Source organism: Pelodiscus sinensis, chromosome 3 (assembly GCF_052426305.1).
Source record: "Pelodiscus sinensis isolate ZL-2025 chromosome 3, ASM5242630v1, whole genome shotgun sequence".
Lineage (NCBI taxonomy): Eukaryota > Metazoa > Chordata > Testudines > Trionychidae > Pelodiscus > Pelodiscus sinensis.
In genome coordinates, this window is record NC_143054.1 from 142,646,662 (window position 1) to 142,665,995 (window position 19,334).

Sequence of the window (19,334 nt, forward strand, 5' to 3'; positions counted from 1 at the left end):
CTAGTTGGTGGGGGAGGAAGGGCCCCGGTTCCGGAGGGTCCCGCGGGGGCCTGCGCCGCCTGCCTGGCTCGTGGCTAAGGGGGCACGGAGGAGCTGCTTCTCGCCCAGCCCATGGCCCCCGCACTGGAGACGGGTAGGGTGTCAGTGCCCTTCTCCTTCCCAGCGCCTGCTCGCCCGACTTCTGCCAGCCACGTGTAGCGCGACTGCTCGCAGCCCCGCTGCTGCCGGAGGCTGTCCGGTGGCACCGCCTGCCAGGGAGAAGTGGGCAGACTAGGGAAAAGTCCAGAGACCAACAACACAAATGGTGAAAGGTCCAGAAAACCTAAGCGATCGGGAAGACTGAATACACTGGGGTTGTTTAGCCTGGAAAAGAAGACTGAGGGGGGACTTGATAACAGTTCTTAAGTGTCCAAAAAGTTGTTTCAAGTGGGAGGGCACTTCTGAAGACAGTGCCAGAAGCAACTGCAGCAAGGAGCATTTTAAGACATTAGGAAAAACTCCCTAACCCTGAGAGTGGTTTGGCACTGGAATACATTGCCTAGGGAGGGTGTGGAGTCTCCATCACCAGAGGCTTTTAAAAAGCGGGTTAAACAACCACCTGTCAAAGGTGGTCTAGAAAGATAAGAGTCGTACTGTGAGTGCCGGGGACTGGACTAGGTGTCTGCTCAAAGTCCCTTCCAGTCCTTTACTGCTTTGGTCATCCCAGCTGTAGGTGGGATAACAAAAGTAGTTGCTTTCCCAGGGGTTCCAGTTCCCCACCATGTCCTCACTTGGACGTGTGAGCATCCTGGGCACAGGAATCTGGCAGCACCCAGTGAACTGGGCAGGGGAAGGGAGTTGCCTGGTGGCAGCGCTTTGGAACAGGGCAGGTTGGTAGAACGTGTTTGGTGTGTGTTTTCCCAGTACCGGGTAATGGGGTCATTAATCCCTGCCATCCTGCTCCCTGTTGGAGGTGGGGCTGACGGTCCCTGTAATGATGACTCCTAGGGCAGCAGGTGAGGAGTGGGGGGAGTTCCCACCTGCACCTGGCCCAGCTGCAGGACTTTACCATGTACAGCCTTGGCACTGGGCAGAGGTAGATATCCTCAGAGCACATGCTGGGGACAACTGAGGCTGCTCGTATTACTGCTCTTACATCTGTAGTAGCGGAGATGGGGAGGAGTGTTTACAAACATGCAGGAAGGTAAGATCTCAGCCCCGAGGAATATATTGTTTGCGGTGGGCAGATCCAGCCCAATGCGAGAACCGGCAGTGTTGGAAGGGGTGTTGGAACAAGGAGGTTCGGTTCATGGGAATGGGGGGGGGGGGGAACTGCTGCATTCTGATGGCTGCGTGAAGCTACAGCACTCTCTGGCTACGTCTAGATTGGCATGATTTTCCGGAAATGCTTTTAACGGAAAAGTTTTCCATTAAAAGCATTTTCAGAAAAGAGCGTCTAGATTGGCACAGACGCTTTTCTGCAAAAGCACTTTTTGCAGAAAAGCGTCCATGCCAATCTAGATGCGCTTTTCCACAAAAAAGCCCTGATCGCCATATTCGCGATCGGGGCTTTTTTGTGGAAAACAAACCTGAGCTGTCTACACTGGCCCTTTTGCTCAAAAGTTTTGCGCAAAAGGACTTTTGCCTGAACGGGAGCAGCATAGTATTTCCACAAGAAGCACTGATTTCCTACAGTAGGAAGTCAGTGCTTTTGCGGAAATTCAAGCGGCCAGTGTAGACAGCTGGCAAGTTTTTCTGGAAAAGCGGCTGATTTTCTGGAAAAACTGGCCAGTCTAGACACAGCCTCTTTGTAACTCCTTTATCTCAGAGTGGGATTGGAAGGTTCTTGTTTAAGAGAAGCTGGAGAGAGGACTGGGGTAGCTCCCTGCATCTGGCAGCATTGCCTTATCTCCTGCACTCCCCCTGGATAGTGGCTCTAGGGAATGGCCAAAGTAAGAATCACTCCCAACAGGGCAACAGGACACCAGGACTGTTTTAGTGACCATCTCTCTGTTCCTGAGAGCGACAACTGTATTAATAGTAAGTCTGAGAGGAACAGAAACAACCACACGCTGGACCTGCATCCAACCCTCCTTAGTAGTTTTATAGAAGCAAGATCGGAACATCCCAATTTGGTTGGGCGCTAGTGCCAGTTTAACTAAGATGTCAGTTGTACCAGCCATTGCCCACTGTCTGCCTTCACGCTATGGATTGGGTGGGTGGTGCCCAGGCTGCTAATTCTCCAGTGCCTTCCCACAATTCACTGGGAAAGAATGTAAAGGAGGGTTCAGTTTACTGCAGCACAAGGAGCCACGGGAAACAGCCCCAGCAATCTCAGGCTTAGTCTATATTACAGAGTTAGGGCAAAACTAGCTAATTTCTCAGCGGTGTGAAAAATTTGCTCCCCTGTGAGATGTAGTCAAGTTGACCTAAGCCCTGGCGTAGACACTGTTAAGTCAATGGAAGAATTCTTCTGCACACCTTGCTACTGCCTCTCAGAGAGGTGAACTTACTGTAGCGGTGGAAGAACCCTACTACTGTAGCAGTGTCTACACTATGGTGGCCTGACCACAGCTGTGGCGTTGTGGGATTTCTAATGTTGGTGTGCTCTTAGTGCCACATGTGCCAGTGACAACACAGCAGCTGGTGTGTTATGCCTTAGTGTGGCTGCTCTCACTCAGGCAAGGCCAACTTGAGAGGAGTAACTTGAGTGTGGATCACTCGAGTTAGCTCTGCAGAGATGGGAGAAGGAGTTGGGTGAGAAGGACTCTGCTTCAGCCTACTCAGCAGGACTGGGATCCCCAGCACAGGAAGTGAGGAGCATGGGTCTTGAAAGGTGCCCCTGGGCCTCCTCTCCTTCCCAAGCTACTTAATGAGAACAGAAATCCTGCCATAAGGAAGCAATGCTAGTACCTCATTATTTCCTGGGTGGGAGACAATAATAAATTTGCTAGTGTTTGAGGATGAGTGTTACTGTTCTGTCACTTGAGGACTTGGCCTGACCTGGCCTTCCTCCTTACTGTGACTGGCCTGGAGCCAAGAATACATGAAGCAGGGCCTCCTATATGCAGCCCAGAGCCTTTCGCCTTCTGCAATTAGCCCCACATCTCAGGTTGTCCAAGAAAGAAGGGAGCTACTGGGCTGTGACAAGTAGGGGAGCTTGCAGGGTCCCTGGGCTATCAAAGAGTTGGGAGCTGGGGCTTCAGGTACTCATCAGCTTCCCAGAGAGACAGAAGCTGGGTGGCAGGTAACCAGAGCCCTGTCTGCCACCCACCCACCATCAGTGAAATGGAACCCTCTGCGCAGAAAGGTGAGATGTTCAGCAAGCCAGCACTCTGATGGAAAGCTAGTCCCATGGCAGATTTTTGACCAGCTCTAGCTGGGAGTGAAGTTCACGAGATGGGGAAAGTGCAGAGGGAAGAGAGGGGAAACGCAAAAGGCAGGGAAGAGGGAGAGAAACACAGGAGGGTGGAAAGAAAGAGAAATGCGTTAGAAATAGTCCTGGCCCTAGAAGGGAACATCTTCTCCCACTACCTGATGCTGGGCAAACACTGATCCTCACTTACCTTGCTTAGTGTGTAAAGGCATATGCTCCCATTGATCTTTGTGCAAACCATCCCTGGGAGAGCGATGTCTTAACCTCCTACCCTCGCCCGCAGCCCAATGTTAAAATGGAGTTCAGCCATCTCTGTGCAGCAAGTTAGCCCCTTTGCTTACAGGCAGTCATGGAATCTGAACTGTGCTGCCTCGCTTGGCTTCTCTAGCTGATCAAATTGTTCCAGCTGGAGGTGAGTTCTGAGGCTGTGTCGGGGTCACACCCTTTTTAACAACAGGCAGAGCCCAGCTGTTTCCATCCACGCTGCAAGCCAAATGATGTACTGCTGCCAAGGGATGGTCTAGGTCAGGGTGGGCAATCCAAGAATTTGGTAAGCGGTGAAGGGCTGCACTCTTCTATGATATAAATAGAGGAGGTGCATGGTCTGGAATGGAGCTTGGGTGCAGAAGGGAACTCGGGATTGGAGTTTGAGGTCAGGAGCGGGGGTGGGGTCTGGCAGGGAATTTTGGTGAAGGAGGGAATTGTGAGCTGGGGCAAGGGATGGGGGTCCAGGAGGGAGTATGGTTTCAGCGGGGAGTACAGGGTCTGGGAGGCAGTTGTGTCCTGAGGCAAGGGTGCAGGAAGGGGAGCAGAGGTTTGTGGGGAAGGGAGGGGCTGGAGTGCCAGGTTCAGACTCTGGCCAGGAAGCACTTGCCTAGGTGGTTTCCAGCCAGCAGGACTCTGGCAGGCTCCCTGCCTGCCTTGCCCCTGCACACCATTCAGAGCAGCCAACTGCAGGGGCTATGTGCTGTCTGTGTGCCACGTGCTGCTGGGGGGGTGGGTGTTCTTTGCACACTGCCTGTGCATAGCCCAGGCAGCTCCCATTGGTTTCTGGCCAATGGGAGCTGTGAGATTGTTTTGGGAGTAGGGCAGGGCGCGGAGGAAGCCTGCCCAAGGGTCCTGCTGGCCAAGGACTTGGGGTGGGCCAAATCCAGCAGTTATGAGGGTATTGCCTGCTCTGGTCTAGTCCTTACTGTGGGATGGAACGGTAACATTCTACTCCCCGGGCCTGCCTTCCAAATCTGTTCACCCTGAGATCTCCACCCAGAAAGATGGAGGTTTTCCCAGAGGACTGGCTGGGGATTTGCTGCAGCTTGTCTATCTCCCCAAGCCAGCCTATGTAGAGATTCCCTAGGGGAGCAACAGACACTCCATCCCATGAGACACTTCTAACTAGACGTGGGAAACCCCCCCGCAGAAGAAACTGTAGAGACACATCCAGGTGCTTTTTCTGATCTGGACTGAGCCAGGAGCACAGGAGAGCTGCCAGTCCTACTTTCCATCAGTTGAGTCTGGTTTTGGCACCAAGAGGAAGGCAACGCCTTCTGTCTTCCTAAAATATTTTGCATCAGAATCTTAATGTGGGTTTGAAGCCATTTCTGGCAAAGCCAGCTGCTGCTATATTCCTATGGCATTGCTTTGCACATAGCTCTAGGATCTCCCATTGCCTGTTTGGTGCCTGTGGTAGGTCTGCAACACTCTCTCTCTCTCTCTCTCTCTCTGAGTCACAGCCCCGTTGGGTCTCAGAAGTTACGGAGCACTGGCTATCAGCAGAGGAGGGTCCCAGAGGTGGCTCTGTATGGCTTTCCAAAGTATGGCATTCAGTAGCCTTGTGTGAGTTAGGTTGTGCTGTGCTGCCAGAGGGGCCTTTCGAATAGGACAACCAACCTAAGGGCCTGACCGTTTGTGCCTATTGAAGATCTCCAGGCCTGAAGAAGAGGGGCATTGGCCCTGCAGACAGAGGGGTACAGGGAGGGCCATCCAGAGGAGCAGGGAGAGGGCATGTGGGGACAGCCATTTCACAATTAAAATGTTGGCAGGGAGATGGGGGGCAGTGCACTCCCAGTGTTAACATGGGTCACATGTACCTGCTGTCTTTCCCAGACTGAAATTCAGGAAATTCAGCTTGGCCTCTCGAAAATCTCCCTTCTAGTTCCGGGTGATGGTGGCTAGTGTCTCCTCCTGGGCAGAGAGAGACAGGGCACCAGGCTGGGCTAGCTCAGCCTTAGCTCTCGCAGACTCTACACAGAGCTGTGCTCTCTGGCCAACCCTCCCTCTCTGCTCTGTGGGGGCTGCTGGGCCTGAGGGGCAGAGAGGGAGTGCTCCTCATAAAGTTGCAAGTCCAGAGGGGCTCTGTCTGGGGAGTGAGGGGATCTCCCCGCCCCCTTCCCCCTCCAGCGCCTGCCTCCCTCCCGCTAGGGTTTCACTTTCAGTTTCATCTGATGGGCCCCTCTGAGCCTGATGGAGCAGAAACTGCAGGCTGGACCTGAGGTGCAGAATGTGGCTTTTTCCAGTAGCTGCTGGCACTGGCCGAGCCTTGCAACCTCCTGCGTTGGATATGTCTGCCAGGAACTGGCTTCCGGACACCTGGAGCACTCTGCCACAGTGAGAGCAGCCCAGCCTGGGAGGCAGAGCACAGGAAAGGGATCCAAGACCTGCGGATCCTTTTAGCCTGGCTCTGACACTTCTTTTCTTTGTGGCTGTGGCACAGTCTTTGTTCCTAAAATACCATCCCGGCCACTCAACTGAGGCATCTCCTCACCCCAGTCCTGTCTAGACAGACACTGGCTTTGCTGTGGGGGCAGAGAGACAGTTGTCTGCTATCTGCACAGTGGCCAGTCTTCTTGGCAGTGTGAGACAGGCTCCTCTCTAGCCAGGACTCAGCCTCCCTGTGTAGGGTAGAGCAGGGGTGGGGACCTAAGGCCCAGGGGCTGGGTGCAGCCCCTGAGACTCGGGGCTCCCACCCCAGCGTTGGTGAGCTTGCACTGGCACTCCAGCCCTCCATTCCCTCCTGTGGGGCTGGAGCACAAAATCTACTAGGCTGGGCCCCCCTAGGCTCTAGTGTGGGAGGGGAATGTGGGGAGTGTCTTTCTCCTTCTCAGTTAGGGGCCATGTCAGTGAGGGGTGGTTTGGGTTTTTTGCTTCTCACTTGCGTGCGGCCCCCAACTGATTTTTCTGTGGGTCAGCGGCCAGAAAAGGTTCCCCGCCCCTGCGCAGATGATCTTCTAGGAGCAGGGGGCTAGCCACTCTGGTGTCATTCCCAGCCCTGCCTGTCACGCTTGTGGGGCTGTCATGATGCAGTGGACAGTAGGACTGTGCACTGGCTTGTGGAGCAATAACGGTGTCTGGGCAAAGGTGGAGACTGAAGGGCACCAAGCTGAGCCATTGCTGGTTGTCACAAAGCCGGGGAGATTGGGCCTCATCCCTCCTGTCAGTTACCCTCCACCATAAGCCCTGTGTCTGGGGCTGAAATGACTTTTCAGCAGAGATGAACTTCAGCCCCACTAAATCTCTTTGCTGGCTAAAATAAGACCACGCCGCTCCCTGGTGGCTCATGTGTACCAGCAAGCCGTTAATTAGGCAGGGTTCGGCCAATGGGCCTTCTGTCAGTCAGCCCACAAACATTCCAACACATTTAGACAGCAAAGCGACTGGGACAGGCGCTAGGGCAGGGGAGGGCAATCATTTTTGCAAGGGGAGTCACTTAATGAATTTTGATACGTGGTCATGGGCGAGCTCCGCTTCCCAGAAGGGGCAGGGCCTGGAGTGAAAGAGGTGGGGCTGGGGCCAAGCCACTGTCCGAAGTTGTCTGGGGCCAGAGGCTTTGAATTAAAAACACAGCAAAGGGCTTGAAGCTCCTGCCCCCCCACTACCGCATTGCCTGGCACCTGCCCAGGGCTGCTGTGACTATTTAGGGCTCATGGCTCTGGCCCCTGCCAGGGTAGCGCCACAATCGTGAGCCATTGACATAAAATCCTGTTGCCTGAAAATTCAGGGGCAGGAGGATATAGATAGAAAATGGCCAGATGTAGTCTGTGGGCCAGATCTGGCCCCTGGGGTACATCTTGCCCAGCCCTGCTCTAGAGAGACTCTGATCCATCTCCAGGTAGGTCAGTGTCAGCCTGTGCCTCTGGCTACTAGCGCTTCTCCCCACCCCCAGTAGGAGATGCTGGGGGTGAGCATCCCCCTCTCCGAACCAGTAATGCCATGGAGTTCGGATGCCTTGCTGAGCTGTGGGCATCTCTCCTGACACAAGCCCCTCCTGGCTTTCAGAAGAGCTGAGACCTGTAGCTCCAGTAAAAGCACATGGGAGAGGTGGGTGCACAGCACCCCGTTGATCCATCCTCAACTTCCTGAGGACTGGCTGCAGGAGGTATCTGGCTGCAGGGGGATCGGTTACTTGCTCTGGCCTGGCCACACAACAGGCCTCTCATTTGTATTGCAGTGCTCTCTGCAGCCCCACTCCAGGTCAAGGCCTCCCTGTGCTAGACATAGGAAAACACCCTGCCGCCACTAGGCTGCTCAGTCTGCCTGCCCAGCTTGTGCTTGCCCCAAGTGCCTAGGGGCGAGGGGAGAGCTGAGCATTGGTCGAGGGGCAGAGCTGGCATTCTAGCCAGCCCCTTTCTGTGGGCAGTGCCCTGTGGCGCGGGACGTGCTTGCACTGCACTGGAGCTCTCTTTCCGCCCCCGGCTTGAAGAGGCTGTCTCTCTTGGGGCTACCCAGTCCTTGCGGCTGTGAGGAGGGCTCTGCCCCCATCATTGTCAGGGGCCTGCAACTTGGGGGGTTGTGTCCTAGAAGGCAGGGGGTCCCACTCAGCTGGTGGGGGGGTGGCATAGACCTTTGGGGGAGGGCAAGTTAGTAGGAAAGTCTCCCCAACCCAATTCCTGCTGTACTGGTGGGGGGAAGAGACCTGTCCACAGCCTCACTGCCACTGTGGGGCCATGCTTGGTCCAGGAAAAGGGATGGCCCTGCCATATGACAAAAACCTCTCCTGCCATGTCAGATCCATGGGCTCATGCTTATTGGCATGGAGCCTGGAGAGCGAGTGGCCCCCGCCGCTCCTGGGGAGAGCCATTCCCGATCGGCCTGTGGCAGGGTTTGGGGGGGCTAACACCGGGTGCAGTGGGGAGTGCTGAGGGGGAGGGTTGAGAAGTTGGAGTCATGAATTAGTGCACCGGCCTTTCATGTCAGCAAAGCTGGGTTCAAATTCTGACTCCACTCACAAGTGAGATGAGTTTGCTGGGCTCTGCACATTCTGCCCACCAGTGAGACTGGCCTAATTCATTTGCTCACTAATGAGCACAGGTGACAGTAAAATCGTGGTGCAGAGCGGTTCGGACTTGGGGGCACCTCATGTATCATCTGCCCCCATCACTCTTCCCCTTGCTTTGAAGTCTCACGTCCCTGCTACCTTAGGAGCCTGAGCTGGCAGCCAACACCAGGGCAACATCTTTCAGATGCTGTTGCTCCTCAGGGCAGCTGTTTTCTAGTTCAGCTCCTCCACTGACCTGCAGAGACCTGGAGCAAGTCACATCACCTCTCTGCTCTGCTTCCCAGCTGGAAACTGGAGAGAATATGCAGCCCTCTTTTGCAAAGTGCTAGCAGATTTGCTGCTGGGCTACATCTACATTGGCAAGATTTTGCGCAAATACTCTTTAATGTAAGAGTTTTTGCATTAGAGTATTTGTGCAAGAGAGCGTCTACACTGGCATGTGCCTTTGCACAAAAGATGTGCTTTTGCGTAAGAGCATCCATGCCAGTGTAGACGCTCTCTTGCGCAAGAAGCTCCGAGGGAAGACATTCATGTTGCCTATCTACACTGGCCTCTTGTGCAAGAACAGTTACACGAGAGGGCTTATTCCTGAGCGGGAGCATCAGAGTTCTTGCACAAGAAGCACTGATTTCATACATTAGAACATCAGTGTTCTTGCGCAAGAACTCCCCGCCAGTGTAGACAGGCAGCAAGTTTTTGCGCAAAAACGCCCACTTTGGTGCAAGATCTCACCAATGTAGACACAGCCCTGGAGTTTGCTAGGTATTGGTACTACAACTGCATCCCTGTGGCAGCTTGAGCAGGGCGAGGCATTTCCTGGGCCCACAGTTTAGTGCCGCAGCCTCTCCCTCTGCCGCTCTCCCCATTCTCAGGATGACATAGGTGTGCCCTTTCCCTCTGAGAGCACCAGCTGCATGGGGCTGTGTCCCTGCTTTGTCTCTGTCTGGTTGTGAGAGAGGGGCCAGTTGGTCTCTGGGGCCCAAAATAGTTGCTGTGTTTCTGTCCTGCCCAAACTAAGAATTGGCCATGACAGGCAGAGTGGGCAGAAATTGCCACCTGACACCCCTCTGGGAACAGCGGGCAGCTGTTTGAGCTGTGTGGGGAACCTAGCTCCTAGAGAGACTGCCAATCCCAAAGAAGAGCCCATAGCCCTCCTCCCCATAAATCTGTGCAGCTTGGGGAAATGGTAGTGGTCAGCCCACGGAACATTTTGTTCTATTTTGGCGGCATTTCCCTTCCACCACTAAATTAGAACCAGCTGTAAGGCTGCAAGTCTTACTTGGACTCCCCCCTCCAGAGACCTAAAAATAACCAAGCAGGAGCAGCTGTTTAATAGAGATAGCTGGGGGGAGGTACCCCTTGGTCTGAGGGTCAGGACAACCCTCACTCCATGTTTCCCCAGGGAGCCAGGCTCTAACCTGTTGCAGGTTCTAAATGATACTCTAAGAGCCCCAGCTCAGGGTAGCTTAAACCCTGGGCTGTAATTCCTAGCCTTCAGCCATCTCGGAATAGCTGTTCCCATGCCACCGGGCTGCTGTGAGCCCTGCGGAGCTCCACCTGGGAGACAGCGATCAGGGAGAAGTGGACCGGGCATACACGGACAGTGAAAGAAAGAGAGAACAAATCCGTAGAGCTACACTGCTGGTGGCTGCATATCAGTGATGAGGGAGCGATCCCTGTGTCTACTGTGGAAGGAGGAAAGGAGCCATACAACGGCGGGTTTGGCTCGGAGAGCTCCCAGGCACTTCCTTGGGGGAAACAGCGGCACTGAGGGCTGGAGGGAGTTTCTGCAATACCCTAAGCAATCACAGTGCAAACCCCGCATGAAAAGCTGCAAGCAAGGCCCCCAAGCTGCACTGGCCACAAAGGGAGGGCTGCCCAAGGAAATCCGTTAGGCTGCTTAGAAATTGTCCTGCTGGAACCAGCCATTCCTGCCTTTGGAAGGCAAGCAAGGCTAAGGCAGCTTTGAGCACCAACAGGCACTCAAAGTGATTGAAGTGTAGCTGTGTCGATCGGACCCATTCCCAAGGAGCAGGAGTTTATCATCTCCCCACAATCCCTGGGTTGCATTGAGAAATCTTGGTTCCTCCAGATTGGGGCTAACTGCCTTTGCCAATTTACACTAGCTTCCTATCTGCCCCTAGTTCCTGCTCCTGGCTTGACTCCATCTGGAGCCCACATGCTGGCACCAGAGTGAAGCAACAAGGTTGGAATCCACCCCCTCATTCCCACTCCTAGCACCTATGGTACTTCTTCCCTCCCGCTTCTGCCCCATTGCTGCCCAGCTTTGTGCACTGGGGGATCGTGAGTGACTGCAGGACTCTTTGCATGGAGGGGTGTGTGAAAACGGGGGTTTTGATGCTAGTTTCAAACATGCAGGGAGCAAAGGATTAGGCCCTGGGGCAGGGCTGGGTGGGGAGAGCAAGGAATGTAGGTGTGTGCGGGGATCGGTGAGGCGTGGGGAAAGGGAGATGATCTGTGAAGGGGTGGAGCGAGGGCACCTTAAGGAAGCAGGAATCAGTGTGGGATCCCCCTACCTTGCTACCACTATGCTGGTGGAAGGCTTGTCCGGCACTGCCCCCAGACAAGGGCTTTTCCATCTGCCCCATCCAGGCACTTGTGGATCAGAGTTACCAATACCAGGAGAATGGAGGTTGTTCATAACTCAGGCAAAGTCTACACTAACACTTTACGGTGCTGTAACTTTTTGGCTCAGGGGGTGACAAACACCTCCCCTGCCCCCAAGCACAGCAAGCTACAGCACTATCCAGTGCCAGTGTGAACCAGGCTACAGCAAGGTGCCCAGCACTGTTTTTGAAGTGATGCCGGGCCTGCACTTTACATTTTTAATTGTAGACAAAGCCTCAGTGTTCATAACTGTGAATGAAACATTAGAGTTGTTCCTTCAAATGCTTGACTTGGTACAGCTTTGAAACTGGACCATGCAGAAGAAAAATGCTGCTTTTAATCGTTTAATTTAAATGAAACAGGGGCTGTTTCCTTACTGTCTCAAGGGCGTAGTTTTAAAACTTTCCCTTTATGTTTTAGGAGTTCGTGTTTAACCCAGTACTGCACTGTACAGTATTGGCTTTGGTGGGTCTCTGCTGCTGCCTGATTCTGCATTTCCTGTTCCAGACAAGGTACGTGGCTGACACACCTGAGCTATGAACTGGTATGTGGAGCTCTGAGGTTCTGCTGTAGCGCCTTCCTCTTCCTTCCCCCATGGTCTATATCAGAAGGCAGCCCTGCCTGCATCACCTCCCTGTAATATGACGTGTGCCCTGACCTTAACATCCCCCTCTGAGGAAGGGGATAGCCTGCATTGGAGCTCTTGGATTCTCTTGCTTCAATAATGCCCTTCCTTGGGGCCAATTTATTATCAAAAATCCCAAGCCAGAGTCCATTTATCATCCCAGAGCAAGCAGGCCAGAAAGTCCTATGTCTCCTCAGCCATAACACATTCCAGCATCGTCTGCCACCCCCAGACTCCATCCTTCCTCCTGTCCCTGTGCTGGGAGAGCCAGCCCAGCCCTTTCTCCTAGGGTGCAACCCCAGTCCTTCCCAGCAGGACCACCCCAGCCTCTTTGCTGGGAACATCTTTGCCCAGGAAACATCCTTCACTCTCCCCCAGCCCTCTCACAGTTCCTCTGGCACCAGCTTTGCAGCCCTCTAGGTGACAGCAGGTAGGCCCTTCCCTTGCTCCTCTGCCTTCTCTTGTCCCCAGCTGCTGCTGCTCTTCCTGCCCCTAGCCCTGGCTCTTTGGCTTGGGGATGTCAGCCAGCAGCAACTCCTCTTGTTGCTTTCCTGCCTTCAGCCCTCTCCTAGGCTCCAAACATACAGGCTCTGGTAGCACCAACTTGCCTCTGTCCTTGTTCCAGTAGTTGGTGCTGCCAGGCAGCCCTGACTCACCAGGCCTGTCTCTCCCAGATCTCTGACAGCCCCCAGTGCTCCCCTCCCCCCCCTTTGAATTGGTATGAGGCACAGGTGGGGCCTTATCAGTTTGTGGCAGCTGAGCAGGAAGAGGGTGGTTCAGACTCTGGAGGTTGCCAAGTAAGGCCGGGGTCTGCCTGCTGCCTGCTATGGTTCTATGGAAGCAGGACCGTGAGACACAGGGCTGAACCCTTAAGCCCAAGGTACAGTTCTGGATGCTGGGCAGGCACTGGATATTTAATAGACCAATGTTAACTCCATAGCAGCGCCTCATCCTGTGAACCCCCAGTGACCTAACTTACCCCTGAAGTGCCCTACGGATGCATCTTCTCTGAGCAGGGTCCAACCTCTCCTCCTCCTCCTCCTCCTCTCCTCTCCTCAGGACTTGGCTCTCCTTGTTGTTGCTGTGCTAACCACTTCTGCTTTCTCAGAAGCCTGTTCTGACCTCCCAGGGTCCTTCTTCTTGCAATCTTAGGGTTTGGGTAGGAATGGGTCATTGAGGCCGATTGGTACCCGTGAGCGAATGGCTCCCTGTTCTTTACAAGCAATTTCTGTCTCAGACCTGACAAACTCACTCCACCTCACACACTATTTTGTGGGTGTTTATCTATGAAGGGTAGCGTGTGCTGTCTCTACTAAATGCGTGTAGCTTAGTAATGCTTGTAACCATTGTGTGTGTGGGTACTGTTAAAGAATAATGTAATTCTGTTAAAAGCTGTGTCTGGTGGTCTTAGTAAAAATGAGCCGCGGGGAATCCTGCATCTTGTTGCTGGCCCATTCAAGTGGAAGGGAGTGTGTAACCTGTTACTCAGTTGTCTGCAGTTGATGGCTTTCCATTGGCTGTTTGCAGTTGGTGCAAAGACAAACCACATAAACATCGAAACCACTTGAAGGTTGAAAGGAAATGGGAACAGACTGAAAACAAAATTCTGGTTAATTCTATCAGGGGGTGGAGAAAGATCCCCAGCATCCATTCACTGAGAAGACAACTTGTTGAGCAAAGGTGTGCATAAAAGACTGGATCCTGGTTCCCCTGAAGCCAGCCAATTCTGCAAGAAACTAAGCGTTAGGGGAGGTAACCTGCTGTATTTGCTAAGAAGGCTGGTGGTGTCAGGGAGCTACTACCTAGCTATCCCAGGCAAGACTCCCTTGCTCTGAAGTCAGTGGGTGGCAAGTACTGTGTACCCTGAGTATCATCCGAGTTGGTTCTAGGGGAGAAGACCGGCCCAGTCTGCAAATCAGTTCAAATGCACATAGATCTTTCCTTCTGTAAGCTAGCAGTTTGCACATCCCATCCTTCCCAAGGGTGCCATGAATGGTGTGGGAAAATAGAATATGGAAATATAATTCATTCCTTCACTAACATCACAAAAAAATCTGACCCAATTACATTTATAGGAAGCAGAATTAAAACAAACACATTACATTATTTTTTTTCACTGTCAACTTGTGGAACTCTGCCAGGGGATGGGGGGGAAAGGCCTAAACTATCACAGGGTTCCAATCAGAACAAAATAAGTTCAAGGAGGATAATGAAATCAATCATCAATGGCTACTAGCCAGAATGGGCAGGGACGGTGTCCCTACCTTCTGTTTGCCAGATGTTGGGAATGGGCAACAAGGGATGGATCACAGTGATTGCCTCTTCTGTTTATTCCTTCTGAAGCATTTGCCATTGGCCACTGTTGGAAGACAGGATACTGGACTAGAAGGGCCATTAGTCTGACCTAGTATGGCCATTCTGATGTTTTTGTATAGAGCCCAAATGTATCTGCCCACTAGATCCCACTCCCCTTCCAGAGCTCAGCTAGAGCCCAGAAGTCCTGACAGGGTCTCTCTCTCTCTCCCTCTCTCTCCAGAGAGTTAGTAACAAAGTAAGCATATTAAAATGTTAAGGCTAACTTGTGTCCCTTAAGTGACTTGCCACAAGATGTCACAATATGTTAGTGTTAGAGCTGAGTGGGTATCTAATATTTATTTAATTTTCTTTCTTTTATAGAGGAATTAGATACAGTGCTCCTGTCAGCTAACTGCTAAGTTGTCTGCCAAAAAAGTAGAGTTTTCCAGTGCCTTAGTAGCCAGCCCCTGGATAGAGATGATGTGTAGAGAGAAGGGAGGGCAAATGGAGTTAGTCCCCATCCCAATTTGGTGCGTGGCAGGAGGGGAGGCTCTAGGTGGTGTACCCCAGTCCCAGCCCCAAGAGCTGCCGTGGCCCAGCAGCCAGCCCGGCACCGGGCTGTAGCCTGGCAGTTGGAAAGCATTGCTCTAATGGATAAAGACTTGTGCCCTTCTTATTCCTCTTACCCAGTTTTGTGTCTTTTCATAACCAGGGTGTTTCTGTAACTTCTCTTCACCCCAATGGTGTCCCTATTCTAAGTCTTTTTCCTGGGCTCTTTTTGTGCTTTATAAAGGCGCAAGCCTGCCCATTGTCTAGATTGTCAACACTTGGCAAGCCTGGGTCAAAAGATGTCAGTTGTTCTCAATATTCATTGAGTCAACTCTAAGAACTACCCCATCACCCAAATGACCACTTTCACCGCCAGTGACTTGGGACCACCATATTTGACATGAGACATAATATTTTCCGTGCTTACACCCCACAATAGCCATGGCCTCCAGAGACTTCTTAATTTTTGGCCAAGACTGCACACAGCCCCTTTGGTGAAATGTGGGTGATGATCCCAGGGATACATGCCCATTCCTCTTAGGGCCTGCTATCTCTTTCCTTATTATAGTCTGTAACCCTTCTTCTGGGCTCCTCTCCTTTTTGGCAGAGGTGACAGCATAGGGGGAACCCACATCCATCCTCTACTTTGATTTCCCAGCCTGGTATCTTGAACTATTGGACTATCTGCCAAAAAGCTAACCTGCCCTTCCCTACCTTTCTTCCCAGGGTGTTTTTCTATACACTCATATAGGCCTCCTGCCTGGCCCTTCCCTCTCACATTTGCTAAGCTGGGAATAGATGACTCAGGCTGAGTACTTTTGAAAGGACAGCTCACCCTGTGACAAGCTCCTTCTGCCCTCAGAGGCTCTCCAGACCGAGGCATCCATTCCATGTACCAGGATTGCTTACTTGTACTTTGAAAGTTGTGTTAGTCTGTAACTGAAAAAACAACAAATGGTTCTGCAGCACCTTAGAGACTAACAAAAAAGATGACTGGAACACGGGTGTGAAGAAGTGGGTTGTGCCTACAAAAGCTCGTGATACTATCTACATTTTTGTTAGTCTCTAAGGGTATGTCTACACTACCCCGCTAGTTCGAACTAGCGGGATAATGTATGCATACCGAACTTGCTAATGAAGCCCGGGATTTGAATTTCCCGGGCTTCATTAGCATAAAGCCGGCGCCGCCATTTTTAAAAGCCGGCTAGTGCGAACCCCGTGCCGCGCGGCTACACGCGGCACGGGCTAGATAGTTCGAACTAGCTAGCTATTCCGAACTATCTGTACACCTCGTTCCACTATCTAGCCCGTGCCGCGTGTAGCCGCGCGGCACGGGGTTCGCACTAGCCGGCTTTTAAAAATGGCGGCGCCGGCTTTATGCTAATGAAGCCCGGGAAATTCAAATCCCGGGCTTCATTAGCAAGTTCGGTATGCATACATTACCCCGGTAGTTCGAACTAGTGGGGTAGTGTAGACATACCCTAAGGTGCTGCAGGACCATTGGTTGTTTAAGTTTTTTCATACATCGAAATGCTGCCACTACTGGGGTGGGGCTTTTTCACAGCAATGTCTCTCAGCGGTTGAGAATAGAAAGTGAAGAGGAAGCCTGTGGCTATTGAAGGAAGGATATAGGGAGGCCAAATGCAATTACTTGGGCTAGAATACCTCACGAATACTCCTTTCTCTCCTGAAAAGTGCTGGGCTCTCGGATCCATAATGATCAGAAATGATCAGAACCATGGCTCCAAGCCTCATCAGAAAGACGGACCCTGTAGCATCTCTGTGCTTCCCAGTGCCATGTTAGGACAAAGCAAGTTCTGCTGAAAGGAGAAAAGCACCACCCACTGCAGCTGCTCTCTGCCTGCCTAGAGCCAAGTACGGACCAAGCCCAGCCCTGTTTCACTTTAGGACTCTGAACAGCCCTGCATCAATGTGTTTCCTCCTGACTGAGGGCACGTGGGGTCAGTGTGCTTTTGCTCTCCCTGTTTGACATCCCGGGGGCCCATGAGCTGCATGGGAGCTGTGAAAGCTGGCGTAGTCCAAATGCGGGAGAGCTAGAAAAGCAGAATTAACCATAGAATGCCGATGCCGTCCAGATTGGCAGTGAAAGGAATGTGAGTGCGAGGCTCTCACATGGATCACCCATGTGGCTGCTGGCCTGAGTTTGGGAGAAGCCATTCCAGCTAGCATTTGAAATGTTCTCTGTTGAACTAGTAAAGGAGAACATGGGAGTGGGCTAAGGCCAGAGCCAGGAGTCAGAATTCCAGGCTCTTTTCTCTCAGCACAGCGTTCCTGTGGTTTTTATACTAATGCTGCTAGTTAATTTCCTCCACAATCATGGAGGGTGTCTTTGACTGAACCTAGGACAGGCAGCTTCTTCCTGTTGTGTCGTTTCCTGCCTTGCCCCCTGATCTGCCCTGGGGGGAGCTGGTCTTCCCCATTTCGGGGAGACAAAGGGAGCAACTGCCCCTGGGCCCAGGGCTTCCAGCTGCTGCTACTTCAGCTGCAGCAGCCAGACCCCCATATGGCGCTGCAGAGCCCCAGGTGACTCACTTTGGACATGACTGGGGGGGGTTCAGGCAGCGCTAAGGGCTGACTGCAACAGCTTTGCCCCTTCTGCCTGAGGCCCTGCCCCTTTTGGGTGCTCAGAGCGCTCCCCCCCCCCACCCTTCCCAGGTGCCTGGCGGGTCTGTTGGCTCACCTTTTCCGCACCTTTGGCTTCTCACAGCATGGCTCATTTCTGGGACTACAGGATGTCAGCCCAGAGCATGTGCCTGTCTGACTTGCATTACTGCTGGCTTAGTTAACCTCCGTGGGGAATCCTCATTCAAATCGTGGTAGGGTGGGGAAGTTTTAATGCCTCTGTATCTAGCCTCCATCTCTCTGGATATTTATGTGGCCTCTCAGCATGAGGCAGCTCTCTGCCCCAATGATACAAGAGTATAGGTCAGGGCTACTCAACTGTGGGAGCTCCGGGGGCCACAATGATACTCACAGCACATGCCAAGGGCCGCAACATAAGTGTGCATACATATGTGCAAATAGCTTCTTTCTTTCTCACTGACGGGCATGAATACAAAGTTGAAGGCAAGACTACACAACATGCGGGCATCACTTACGTCAGTTCTGCTGATATTAATAACATGCAATATTCACCCGCTTTCCACCCATATGACAGCACTTTTAGTGAGCAATGACAGTCCAGGAATTTAACTACTAAAACAGATCTCAACAGAAGACCATTAGATTGACTCCTTTTTGTATTGGCTCCCACCCATGGGCCACGTGTTGAGTAGCCCTGGTATGGGTGATTCCGTAACAGTTTGCTCTGGCCTTCTTCTGAAGTGCCTGGTGCTGGCCATTGTCAGAGACGGGCTACTGGGCTAGATAGATCTCAGGCAGCAAGTCCGATGCTATCCTACATGGGTCAAGAGGGAACAAGATGGTAATCACCAGTCATATGAGGCGGCAGCAGCAGCACAGGAGTTGCTGCAGCAGGTCAGCCACAGGATCCATTTAGCCCATCATCCTGCCTTTGCCACTTAGTGAAAGATTCGAGATGGGTGAGAAGTGGCAAGGGGCAGAGGCTGACACCCCAGGAAGGTGGGGCTGGGGAAGCTGGTGGTGAGTGAGCAGGTGGCTGAGGGTTGGAGTCCTAGTGTCACCCACCACCAGCTGCCCGAAGGATGGAGCTGGCACCATTGGAAGATAGGAAGAAGCTCCTGAAGATAGGGAGGTTGGGGGGCTTCTCCAGTGGCGCAATGGATAATGGAAACTGGCAATGAGCTTCTTGTAGGCCGGATCTTAACATCCTGCTCACCCCTTAAAGGCTGGCCTGAAATCTGCTTGCCAGGCTCCATAATCCGTGTGTGTGTTACATGCACACTACTCACCTCCCGTGGGTATGTAGGTGTCTCCCCTGGCAACCGCCAGCAAACCTGTGACTGAACGGACTGGTGACCCGTAGCAGCTTCCGAGGCACAGATCCTGTGCATTCCTGCGGGGGCTATCTATCCCTCCCACACACCAAGCTCTCCCAGACCTCAGATGTGTCTGGAAGCACCATTTGGCTGGCCAGTAAGGACATGCTAACCCCAGCTCAAAGGTGGGAAAGGAGTGAAGTCTCTGCCTGAGCGGCCACGGTGACAGCTGCCTGAACAACAGGCTGCAGCGATCTCTGCGACAAGGCCAAGCCCTGAAGCTGGTTCTGCTTGGGTCCAGGACCGGCAGCATAGGGGGGCTCAGACCCCTTTTAGTTACCAGGATGTTTTGGGGGGAGCTCACAGCCCCTTGTCCCCTTGTGTCACCCTGAGGTAACACAACCAGCTCCCTCTTCGCAGAGAGCTTTTCTCCGGTGGCAGCAGGGCAGCACCCAGTGACACAGCACTGTAAGCCAGCAAGCCATGCGGGGGGAACTCCGTATCTGTTTGAAACAGTAAGGGAGCGGGAGGGGGCGGAATGGACTTGCTCCAGTTGGGATGAGGCCAGGATGCAGGGCCTAATGCCCTGTGACACCAGGAGTGCGCGGGGATCTCTGGCAGCCATAAGTAATCAGAATCTCTGTGGGGCATCAGGTAGGAAAAAGAGAGCAGGGCCTTGTGCCACGTGCT

The 19,334-nt window shown here is 52.9% G+C and overlaps 1 protein-coding gene across 7 annotated transcripts in view; it reads left to right on the forward strand.

Moving 5' to 3' along the window:
• Positions 1-19,334, forward strand: part of SLC29A1 (solute carrier family 29 member 1 (Augustine blood group)) — a 78,096-nt gene that overhangs the window by 35,586 nt on the left and 23,176 nt on the right. For all 7 annotated transcript variants that reach the window (XM_075925044.2, XM_075925046.2, XM_075925045.2 and 4 more), the window contains one exon: positions 11,676-11,767. The gene's annotated coding sequence lies outside the window, so the exon portion shown is untranslated. The remainder of the gene's footprint in view (positions 1-11,675; positions 11,768-19,334) is intronic.